Source organism: Micromesistius poutassou (genome assembly GCF_964030765.1).
Source record: "Micromesistius poutassou genome assembly, chromosome: 23".
Classification (NCBI taxonomy): Eukaryota; Metazoa; Chordata; class Actinopteri; order Gadiformes; family Gadidae; genus Micromesistius; species Micromesistius poutassou.
Genome location: NC_140293.1, coordinates 2,472,344 through 2,483,367, shown reverse-complemented (window position 1 = coordinate 2,483,367; position 11,024 = coordinate 2,472,344).

Here is an 11,024-nt window from a genome sequence, read left to right as displayed (position 1 = left end):
TGGCTTGACAAAGGATGCAGTGCCGGATAGCCTTGTATGCCCTCTTGTGTAACACACACACGCGCACACGCACGCACACAACCACACACACACACACACACACAACCACACACACACACACACCACCGCAAACCGAGTTGCCATATGCCATTGATCAGCTAACAGATGGAGAAGAACCAGCGATCGAAGCACGGGCACTGGTTGTGGTGGGGGTGGGGGGAGAGTGGGGGGGGGCGAGGGGGTTAGGGGGGGGGAGTGGGGGGGGGAGGGACGAACAGGCCGCGGGCGATGAGGGAAGTAGAGAAAATAAAAGTATCCAACAAGAGTGGCTGGAGGCTTAACACTTCCTGTCCGGTCTCGTATAACCGCTCAAGTGTGTGTGTGTGTGTGTGTGTGTGTGTGTGTGTGAGAGGGAAGACATTGTGTGTGCGTGTGAGTGTGAATGAGCTCTGGATGTATGTGTGTGTGTGTGTGTGTGTGTGTGTGGCGTCATTAAACAGACACAGATGCACGCAGTGACCTCAGCCTCATGCCATCCAGGGGTTAACCCGTTTCCACGGATTCCTTGTGTGTGTGTCTGCACACAAGCGGGGTGTTTTTCGGAAGAGACACACACACACACACACACACACACACGCACACGTTAAAGCATATGTCATCCACATAATTATAGCCTATTTGCCTGCGTTCCTTTCATGTGCATGTCCCTGCCTGTTTTCACTGTGTGTGTGTGTGTGTGTGTGTGTGTGTGTGTGTGTGTGTGTGTGTGTGTTTCCATGCCTGTCTCAAAGTGTGTGTGTGTGTGTGTGTGTGTTGTGTGTGTGTGTGTGTGTGTGTGTGTGTGTGTGTGTGCGCACGCGTGTGCATGCTCCTGCCACCCAGGTTGGCTGGGCTTGTCTCAGTGTGTTCCCTGCTTCTGTCCCGGCTAAACGCGGCCACGGGTTGGCATCCACCGCCCACCCTCCCCCACCCTCCCCCACCCTCCCCCACCCCCTCCCCACCCCCACCCCTGTTCTGGTCCTGTCCTGGTCGGGGGCCCCGTCCCCTGGCAGGGCAGAGAGCTCTCGCCCCTGTCAGCACTGAAGGGGAACGAGAGAGAGAGAGCGAGAGAGAGGGAGAGAGAGAGAGAGAGAGAGAGAGAGGGAGAGAGAGAGAGAGGGAGAGAGAGAGGGCGAGAGAGAGCCTAAATATAGCACACTGCGCCATGGATGGGGACAAGGGTGGAGGGGTGGAGGGGTGGTTGGGGGGGGGTTGCATTGGGACGGGGCTGAGGACGGCGGGGGGGGGGGGGGGGGGGGAATGCTGGTGGGGGCAGCGGCGGCGGCAGCACAGGGGAACTCCTCCGGGTTCACTCCTCTCACCCCGGGACGGAGAGCCCCGGGTGACGGCCCGTCGGTCGGCCCCTCGCACTAGCAGCAGGGAGAGTGTCACGTTGACAGTGTCGCGGTGACGATGCCGCCCTGAGGAGTGAGATGTGCACACGCAGCAGCAGGCCCCGATTGTTTTTCGTTTCGTCTGTTTTGTTTTTTGTTTTTTTCTTGTTTCTTGTTGTAATATTCATAATCAATACTCCACAGAAATAAAGGCAGACAGAGCGGCGGTCTGGAAGCCTCCACTCTGGACACGATACGCAGTCGACTCTTGGTTATTAGATTCTGCTTTTAGGCTGTTTTTATCGTTCTGAAAACAGGGAACGCAATCTTATCCGCACGTTGTTGTTTGGGACGCGAAAATGTGAATATGTAAACTAAAATGTGAATATGTAAACTAAAATGTGAACATGTAAACTTTGGCGCTGGATTAATACCGACGTTGTTATGGCTGTCCCCCGACGTTGGAGATTAGGGCCTTCGTCCTTATCAGCCAGAGCCACAAAGTCCCGCGTAGAGTTGACCGTTATCCGACATTGATATGCACTTTTGCCGTCTTTTTCCGTGTGTTTACTTCTGTGAGCCGCGTTGTGTGTTCATCAAGTGTTCGCTCTATGGTCACTGAGTTCCCGGGAGGATAAGTGAGGATTCACAACGTTGTGTGTTTAAAAGAACCCGATAAGTCTAAGAGACGGTATATACTCGCGTGTGTCATAATATTTATTCATTTCTTGTGCGTGTATTTATTCTTCAATTCGCTCAACCGTTTCCTCCCTCTCTTTTTTTGTCTTTTTTTCTAGAATGCTGATGTCACCGATCCCGGAGAGGATTCCAATGCACTTCCTGTCCTTTTGTGCGGTCGACCAATCGTGTCGGGTGGTGGATTGGACACGCCCCCCCCCCCCCCCCCCGTAGCACTTTGTAAAGACTCCTAGAGAACTTGTTTTTCATTTTGTGGAGGGATGGATGGGGGCTTTTGGCATAATGCTCTTACACACCAATAGAGGTGTGTGTGTGTGTGTGTGTGTGTGTGTGTGCACGTGCGTGCGTGCGTGCGTGTGTGTGTGTGTGCGTGTGTGTGTCTGTGCCAAATTGAATTCTAGACACGGTATTGGATTCTCAGACTCTTGACAGTGGAGACATGGAAAGCCGATGACTAAAGAGGTACCTAAACACAGAATGCTATTTTTTAATATAGAAGAAAGAAAATCCTTAAAAAAGTGAATTGATGGCTGAAGGTATATATCCTACGATGAAGAAAATGTGTTGTTATATTTCTGCTCAAAAAGTGCCTCACGTTCAGATTGTAGCCATTATACAACAATTTCAATTTAGCCTCAGTTTTTTGATGCTTAGAGATTTTTGTGCGCATATGAGGGTGGTCATTAATTACAAACACAAGATATCGACACGCGGTCGTGGTGAAAGCGAACGCTCACCAAAAGGATACGATTATATTAGCAACTTGCTGCCTTACTGTCTACTGTGAGAAATGCATTCGCATAATTACTATTAGCTTTCCGCTTATATAACTCGGTTGTAACCTGAGCTCCCTTCTACATTCTCCCTCCTTTGTAGTCTTGTCTATTTTCCTATTTCTTAATCCCTCTTTAATACGTCACACTTAACGCTTTCGGAAAACCGCACACAAAAGCCATACGCAGCCCGCCCGCTATCTCACGTGAAGCTAGCTGTTCCCAAACGCACTGCGGCCATTTTCAACTCCACGCCGCTCAGAGTAACACATTTCTGCTTTGCGCTGGGACCCCTGATACAGAGCTGAGCGGATCACACACTTGGCGCTTATCAGCGCCGGCGTTACATCTCGCTGTATTCTCCCGACTCTCAGGACGCCCCCGACCACCGTGTTCACGACGCTTTTCTTTTCCCGACGGATACAGAAGAAGAAGACGGCCACTGCCAACGAACGCTGTGCTCGTGCTAGTCACACTAGTGGGACCGACCGCTCGGTCTCTGTAGGACTGCTGCTACTTGTTTCCAAAAAAAAATGAAAAAAAAGTTATTTTCGCAGACGTCAGAATACTATCCGGATAAAAGGATGAGAGTTTCACGAGTCCCGATTCCTGGGGATGTCGAACAGATAGTAAACCGACAATATGAATAATATATTAGCTTTGTGCCAGTAGATACAACTGCCTCGCCCCCCCACGCCTCCCCCGTCTCCCCCTCTCTCTCCAGCACTCTCTCTCCTTACTTTAACCTCTTCTGCTATGCATTAGTACTTAAGTGCCTGTCTTCTGTCCTATTTAACAGAGTCTGTCTGTCCCTCGCGGCTACCTTAGCAGTTAGCACTGGCCTGTTCTAGCATCGATTTGGACGAGTCTGTACAGTCTTGTTTGTGCTTTTAGTTTTTTTTCGGTGATGCGACAATTTATGAACTTTATGGGACAGCGAGGTGACACACGAGTCGTTTGGCCCCCACGAGTGAACAATGTTTTGAGCAATTTTTTCACCCCTGCTAGTTGTGTGTGGGATGTACCGATACCAGTACTGGCACTGGGGCCCGATAGTGGGCCCATGGGTTCGTACTCGTAAAAACCTCTCAGATGAAAGCACCCGATTACCACTTTACGCAACGTTACTTTAAAGAGCCAGTGAACCCTTCTTCTTTTTTTTTGATATACATAGTAATTTGTGTTAAATGATCGTCAACATAGTAATGTATGCCATTTTATCACTGTTACTGAAACAAGTCCCCAATTTAGATCAAAAGGGGTCAAATCCGATGTTTTTGCCGTTCTCCCCAACGCGTGGCGCTCGCTCTGGGCAGCGGTTGACTACGTTGTCCGAGAGAAAGTTTAGCTTTTCGGAAACTTATTGTGTAACGCTACGGTGTGTATAGCGTTACAAAACACTTTTCTTTTCTTTTTTCAAATTCCCGCTGCAACAGCGGATTCACTGGCTCTTTAAACTGTAATGGTATTATTAAGTACTCATATCGGTACTCGGTACTCTGTAAGTACCCAAATGTAAGTTCTTGTGCTTGTTATTGTACTTGTTCTGGGGAGAAGGACGTCCCTAGTTGTGATGGATCACAGAGGACCCGGTCTCCTGGGGTCAGCAGTGCCAAAACACACACAAAGACACACAGATGAAAAAGGAGACTTTGAAATGACTTTGCTGTGACCCTCTCGCTCTCTCTCTCTCTCTGACACCGGCACTTCAAGAAAACTCAAAACCCTCAGTTCTCACGACACGATTACGATTGCATTGCAATCGTCACGGTTCGATTTTTTTTCTTCTTTTCTTTTTGGCTGCTCGTCCGCGATTTCTTTCAAATGTGTTGTTGTGTTTTTTCTGCAGGTGTTGTTTTTTTTTTTGTTGTTCTCGTGCAAGCAGGAAAAAAACAAAACACAAACTGTGATACGTGTCACCCCAGCGGGGTGACAAAAAACAAACAACAAAGGACATCGGAGACGTGCTTTTGTCGAGTCCTGACATCAGGTGGGCTTCGTTGAGGCTGCGATCGAGGCGGATTTCACCCGGAGATGAAAGCGCGTGAACTGAGAGACCTTGGAACATTCTGGGCCACGTGATCCACAGTTCCCGGGAGCAAAAACAAAAAAAACAACAATGCAGCTTGTAATTGTAAGCAGCTTTAGGAGCGGCGATTTAGGAAAGTCCCCCCCCCCCCCCCCCCCCCCCGACCTAATGGTCCATTATTCAAGAGAGAGGAAGAACACCACACCCCCACCCCCCCCCCCCCCCACCCAACAGATTGGACTTCAACCTCAGTGCACTTGAGTTATTCAAAGCAGACTTTGCTGGATGACGCCATGCGAGGGAGGACTGCAGTCACACACACACACACACACACACACACACATATACACACACTTCACACAAATACCCACACACACACACACACACACACACACGCTGGAGGCATTATGCCTTGCAGGAAAGCGCACAAAAAAGAAGGGTGTTTAAATCTTTTATAGAAAAGCCACATTTAATCCTCACTTCATTTGTGTCTGGGTTTTTTTCGCTGCTTTTGTTTTTGCATATGGACACACCACCACAATCTCCCCCACCTCCCCCCCCCCTCAGACATGCCAGACAGGGGGTCCGCCCCGTGGGGGGGGGGGACGTCCATGTCTTGTTCGTGGTTCACGTCCATCTGGGTTTTTTTTCTGCTTTTCCTGCGTGGGCGGAGCTTGTACGTCTGAAGAAGTGTGGAGGGGTGGGGCTTGTTGGACTATGTTCTGTATGGGGGGGGGGGGGGGGGGGGTCGGAGGGGGAGAGGGGGGAGGCAAGTGCTGCTGCTGATGACTTACCAGTGTTTTGATCTTGTTTTTAATTTTCCTTCGCAGGCCCCCCCCAAAGGGATGGTGCTAAGTCAAAAAAAAAAGAAATAAACGATAATGGGTACCTTGTCCTATTTGGCCGTGATGTAGATGATTTCACTTTTGTTGCTTGAGTAAAACAAAAAAAAAAAAAAAAAATCCTGATGACATAAACAAAAAAGTCAAAACAAACGAAAGTGTGTGTTTTCTTTGAGCGCCCGGAGGGGGAAACGGGCCGGTTCCTATTCGTGTGAAGGTAATGGGACAGGAGGCAGGTCGGAGGGGAGCCGCGGGCCCTTGATGACAGGGTTAAAGGCCCCAACGTGCAACGCTTTAGTGGTAGCCTGGGGGATGCGTCAACAAGAGGCCCAGATGTCGCACAAGTCAACACACAGCTTCTCCTTTTACGCAAATAACTCGTAAGTGCAGTGCGCAGTGGCTGCAGACCGCCGCTGCGCTGATGCTATGCTACACTGATTGTACGGAAAAGAAGCTTGCGCTGTAATTGTCGCTCGCAGGGACACGCTGTTTTAAGTCACGCGTGCACCGCATTCGCCTTTCATCCCCGCATGAACGTCGTTCCCACCCACAGGTGGGGCATTTGGCCAGTGGAGCGAAACACGCTCGTCGCCACGGTAATTTGGGTGACTCTGTGGCGGGTGCCCACCCAGCTCCCTGCTTTTGAACATCCATATATCCCCCCCCCCCCCCTTCTCTCTCTCTCTATCTCTCTCTCTCGCTCTCTCTCTCTCTCTCTCTCTCTCTCTCTCTCCCTCCTCTCGCTGGTCTCAATTGCATCAGAGACGTTTTATTGGCACGATGAATCCTGCGCTGCCTCATCCCCCCCTCCCGCTGCCTGTCTTCTGTCCCCCCCGTCCCCCCCGCCTTTGTGTAATTGGCTCTGTGTTGCTGTAATCACCTGCGGGATCTCCTATCGTTCTCGGTGACTCCGTGCTGCGGTGCAGATGGCCCAGGTAACTCGATAGGCCCGCTGACGGCGCTGCGGTCCCTGGCCCGGTAACGAGTCCCTTCCATGGGAATGAATAGGCAAGAGAGGACAGGCAGACCAGACACGACGCGGTCTGTCGCCCCACCTGGCCGCCGCCACCCCCCCCCCCCCCCCCCCGGCCCCCCCACGGCACACAGACAGTCTCCCGTCCCTCGTCTGGTTACTCAGCGCGGGGTGGAGGAGGAGGTCAGACGGCGAGGAGGAGGAGGAGGAGACACTGGAGCCGCGGCTGTCGGCGCCTGGAGACAAGTGGAGGGATGCGAACCGATCTTTTGCAGCCGCCAATGCCGCAAAGGGATGCTCGAATGCGCACGCTTGTTTTTATCGGGGATTAATTAAGTGTATCTTTTCAAATTGTGTCTGGAGTTACTTTTTTTAATTTATTTTTTTGTTCAGGGATTAAAATAGTAGGCTTTCTCATCTCGGACGAATTAGTGTTCATCTGAATCGGCTGTATTTAACATAGCATACTGTTTTTATACCAGGATCATATCAATATCATGTTGTTATTAGATATTGTTATGATAATATGACCTATTTGTCTCCCACTCCTACTCAGACTGGTATCGTGTCCGGTCCGTATAGCCGGTCAGACACACTGGTGAGGGTTTACACAGAAGACAGGAGAGTTGCTGACATAATCCCATGGTGTGTATTATTATGGGATGTATGTTTATTATATTACCTTCTCCGCTCTGTCAAGGCCATGTTTCCATAACCGTGTGGTTAGAACATTGTAAACGAAATAAATACATATATATCTGACATATCAACACATATCAAATGACGTTCTTTAGGGAAGGCTACAGGGTGTGAAGGGGGTTATGGGTAATCTGTGAGGGACAGCTGAGCCAGCAGCATCAGTCAGTATAGCAGTACATCAGTCAGTATAGCAGTACATCAGTCAGTATATCAGTACATCAGTCAGTATAGCAGTACATCAGTCAGTATAGCAGTACATCAGTGTGTATATCACTACATCAGTCAGTATAGCAGTACATCAGTGTGTATATCAGGTACAAACCTGCAGACTTCTTTCTTCACCAATCAGGGTAGGTCTGGGACTGGTGAGTGGTTCTGATTGGTGGAGGGCTATAGGTTCTAATTGGTGCAGGGCGATAGGTTCTGATTGGTGCGGTGCCATAGGTTCTGATTGGTGCAGTGCCATAAGTTCTGATTGGTGCAGGGCATTAGGCCTGGGGTTCTGGTTGGTTCTGGTTGGTTCAGGCGACAACGTGTGGATAGTTTGCTGACCAGCATGGAATTATTTTCTCCTCTTGTTTCCATTGGTCTCCAGTTTCTGTAACATACTTTGGGGACAAATACATAATGATGAACGCCGCTTTGGGCCTTGAGAACCGCTGATGTTTCCAGCAGTTATATCGACATCATGTCATGGTAACGTCATGGTAGCCTCCGACGGCTCCTGCCTGGCTCCTGGCTGGGGCAGTGGAGGGAGCCGGTGGTTACCAGCTCTTCTGGAGACCTGCGGTCAAGCCTATGCATGTAGGAAACTGAAGTCAACGGTGATGTAAATTATAACCCCAGACGAAATCAATGCCTGGTTCTTGGTGGCACTGGCTCCTGAGTTTACTGTCCTGGCAACTTTTGGGTTTAAGTCCCACCACGGTTGTCTCCGTGGAAACCTAACATAATGATGACCTTTTGGAAATACAACACGGCCGTTGTGAATTGCAATGGCAAATATAATGTCCAGCATATTTGTGTCTCAGTTGTGCTGCGGAAAGTTCTCGGTTCTCCTCTTTAATGTCAAATATAACCACTGACATGGGTTTGAGTCCTGCTGAGGTCCGTCTCCATGGAAACATTAGATCATCAATCATTTAGAAACGTAACGACGTGTGAATTTAATGTACGGCCTCCAAGAAAACCTCAACGTGTCTCAGCGGAGCAGAGATCAGCTCTTGAGATCTGGGTTCAATTCTCGCCAGGGCTGTCCCCGCTGTCCCCGTGATGTAGGAGGGACGGAAAGCCTGTTGAATCTCTTCTGGACAGTTGACTTGACTCATGTCAGATTTGAAGTCGCACATTTGAGTACTTGAGCCACATGGCTTTGACTTTGCATTCATGACTGGAGACTGGACGCCTCAAAAGGAGTTAACATTTTTTTGTATTAATCATTTCATATTTTTTCAGATGGTCATAAACAAACACGTTGGACCTCTTCTTCTTTCAGAAACCTCTCAACGTTTATTTTTCCATGTATATATCTTTTTGTATCACATTTTTACATACATTTTCACATACATGAGCAAACCACATCCACAGAGTTTGTCGTTATAATATCTTCTATTTCTCTCTCTTATTTCTCTATGCTGCCAGAATTCAAAAATAGCTCCATATTCAACAAGAGCCATCCGCGCTATTCGTTTTATTTATAAACGGTAAACCGACCCTGTCTTTGGCCGGGTGTGCACGCTAGACCTTGTTTATTGAGTCGAACCCTGTCCATAACACTTCATCACCTCGCCACAGCAGCATTAGTCCCTGGTCCTGTCAGGAGCAGCAAAAAAGAAGAAGAAATCCCTCCTGCTGATCATGAGAAGGACGAAACACCAACGTTACACCAAAGTCCCTCATAGCACCTCAACCGACGTAATAACCAACCCTTTCGCCTTACGTGCTATTTCCTTTTGCTGATATTATAAAAAAATAGGCTTGAAATAATAAAAACAGTTAATGAGAGCAGTTAATGTGGTTGTTGTGGCGATAAGACCGCAACTTAAAAGAGCAGAGAGAGAGAGAGAGAGAGAGAGAGAGAGGGACGGTCGATACTGGCAGAGAGCCAATTGGAGAGGACATTGAGTTCAACTGAGAAGGATGGAAGTGGGCAACAGGTGGGTCTGTTGTGCCGGCTTGGCAGCCAGCCAGCGCATCATCTTCTTGTGTGTGTGTGTGTGTGTGTGTGTGTGTGTTTGTGTGTTTGTGTGTGAGCATGTGTGAGCATGTGTGAGCATGTGTGTGTGTGTGTGTGTGTGTGTGTGTGTGTGTGTGTGTGTGTGTGTGTGTGTGTGTGTGTGTGTGTGTGTGTGTGCGCGTGCGCGTGCATGTCTCACACTCCAGTTAATGGCCCTATATAACTGAAGGCGCCCAGTGTTGTGCTTGGCAAAGGACCCAAAACACTCGAATCTATGAATGCTCTAACTTGTGCACACGTACAGTATGCGCTGACGGTCTGACTCAGCAATTCCAATGCCTCTGCAACCTCTCTCTCCTTACTGGGCCGGGGCGATACGAGGCCGATCTTCAACAACAAGTCTTCTTCTTAGAAACAGATAAGAAAGATATCAGAGATTCGTAGTCGCCGACTCAGAAGCGGGTCCACAGGAGATATGGGTTACAAACGTATACAGGCAAAAGGAGCATTTCAACAACAAGATTATCATTTTTTTTGTTGCGACATATTAACTAGGGATAAGATATACAAGGAATGAAGGGCCATGTGACGTCTGAAAAAAATCGTTTTGTTTGGAGAAAAAGACAAGGGCATTGTGGAAATGTCTCAACTGACAAACGCACTTTGTAATAAAACGTCAGAGATTCTTCTTCGTCTTCTTTGCGTTGCTCTTCCCACTAAACAAATTTGTCATTCAAAGATACAAGCAAGGTCTTCTTTTCCAAAAGATATTTATATATATATATATTACATATTTTGCATACTCCCTGGGTGAAAAAGTGTGTGAAAAAAACGGTGCTCTAAATTTACATATAAATATATTTATATATACAACTGTATTTATATCAGTATCTATATATAAATACATGCTTGTGTTTACATGATTAAGTGGAGGCCCTTAGAACTCCTCGAGTTGGACGCAATCCAGGAAGTCCTCTTGGCTTTATGACTTCCTGTGCGGCTCGCAGACCGCAGGAAGCGGGCCGGGTGCAGGACCCGGGAATAGCCCGGGCTCCCAGGGGCCGCGTGGGAGTGGAGGGCCAACATCGTCTCCCCAGTTTAAAATAATAACTTCCTTCGCCTCCGCAACACTTCTTCTGTGTGTGTGTGTGTGTGTGTGTGTGTGTGTGTGTGTGTACGTGTGTACGTGTGTGTGTGTGTGTGTGTGTGTGTGTGTGTGTGTGTGTGTGTGTGTGTGTGTGTTTGCGTGCTGTGGCAACCCGTCTCCGGCGCAGCGCCCCTGGAGGTCCAGGGGGCAGCTTGTGGAGGCTGCGTACCACAGATTTCCCACAGATGGCGCCAGGAAGAGCATTGGTGACAGCAGCCAATCAAGGGAAATACGGAACACCTGAGGAGCAGGTGGGGAAGCACGCTTCAAAAGGCTTCCACACTCACTCAGGGCTCTCCTGGTCCGTGTACGC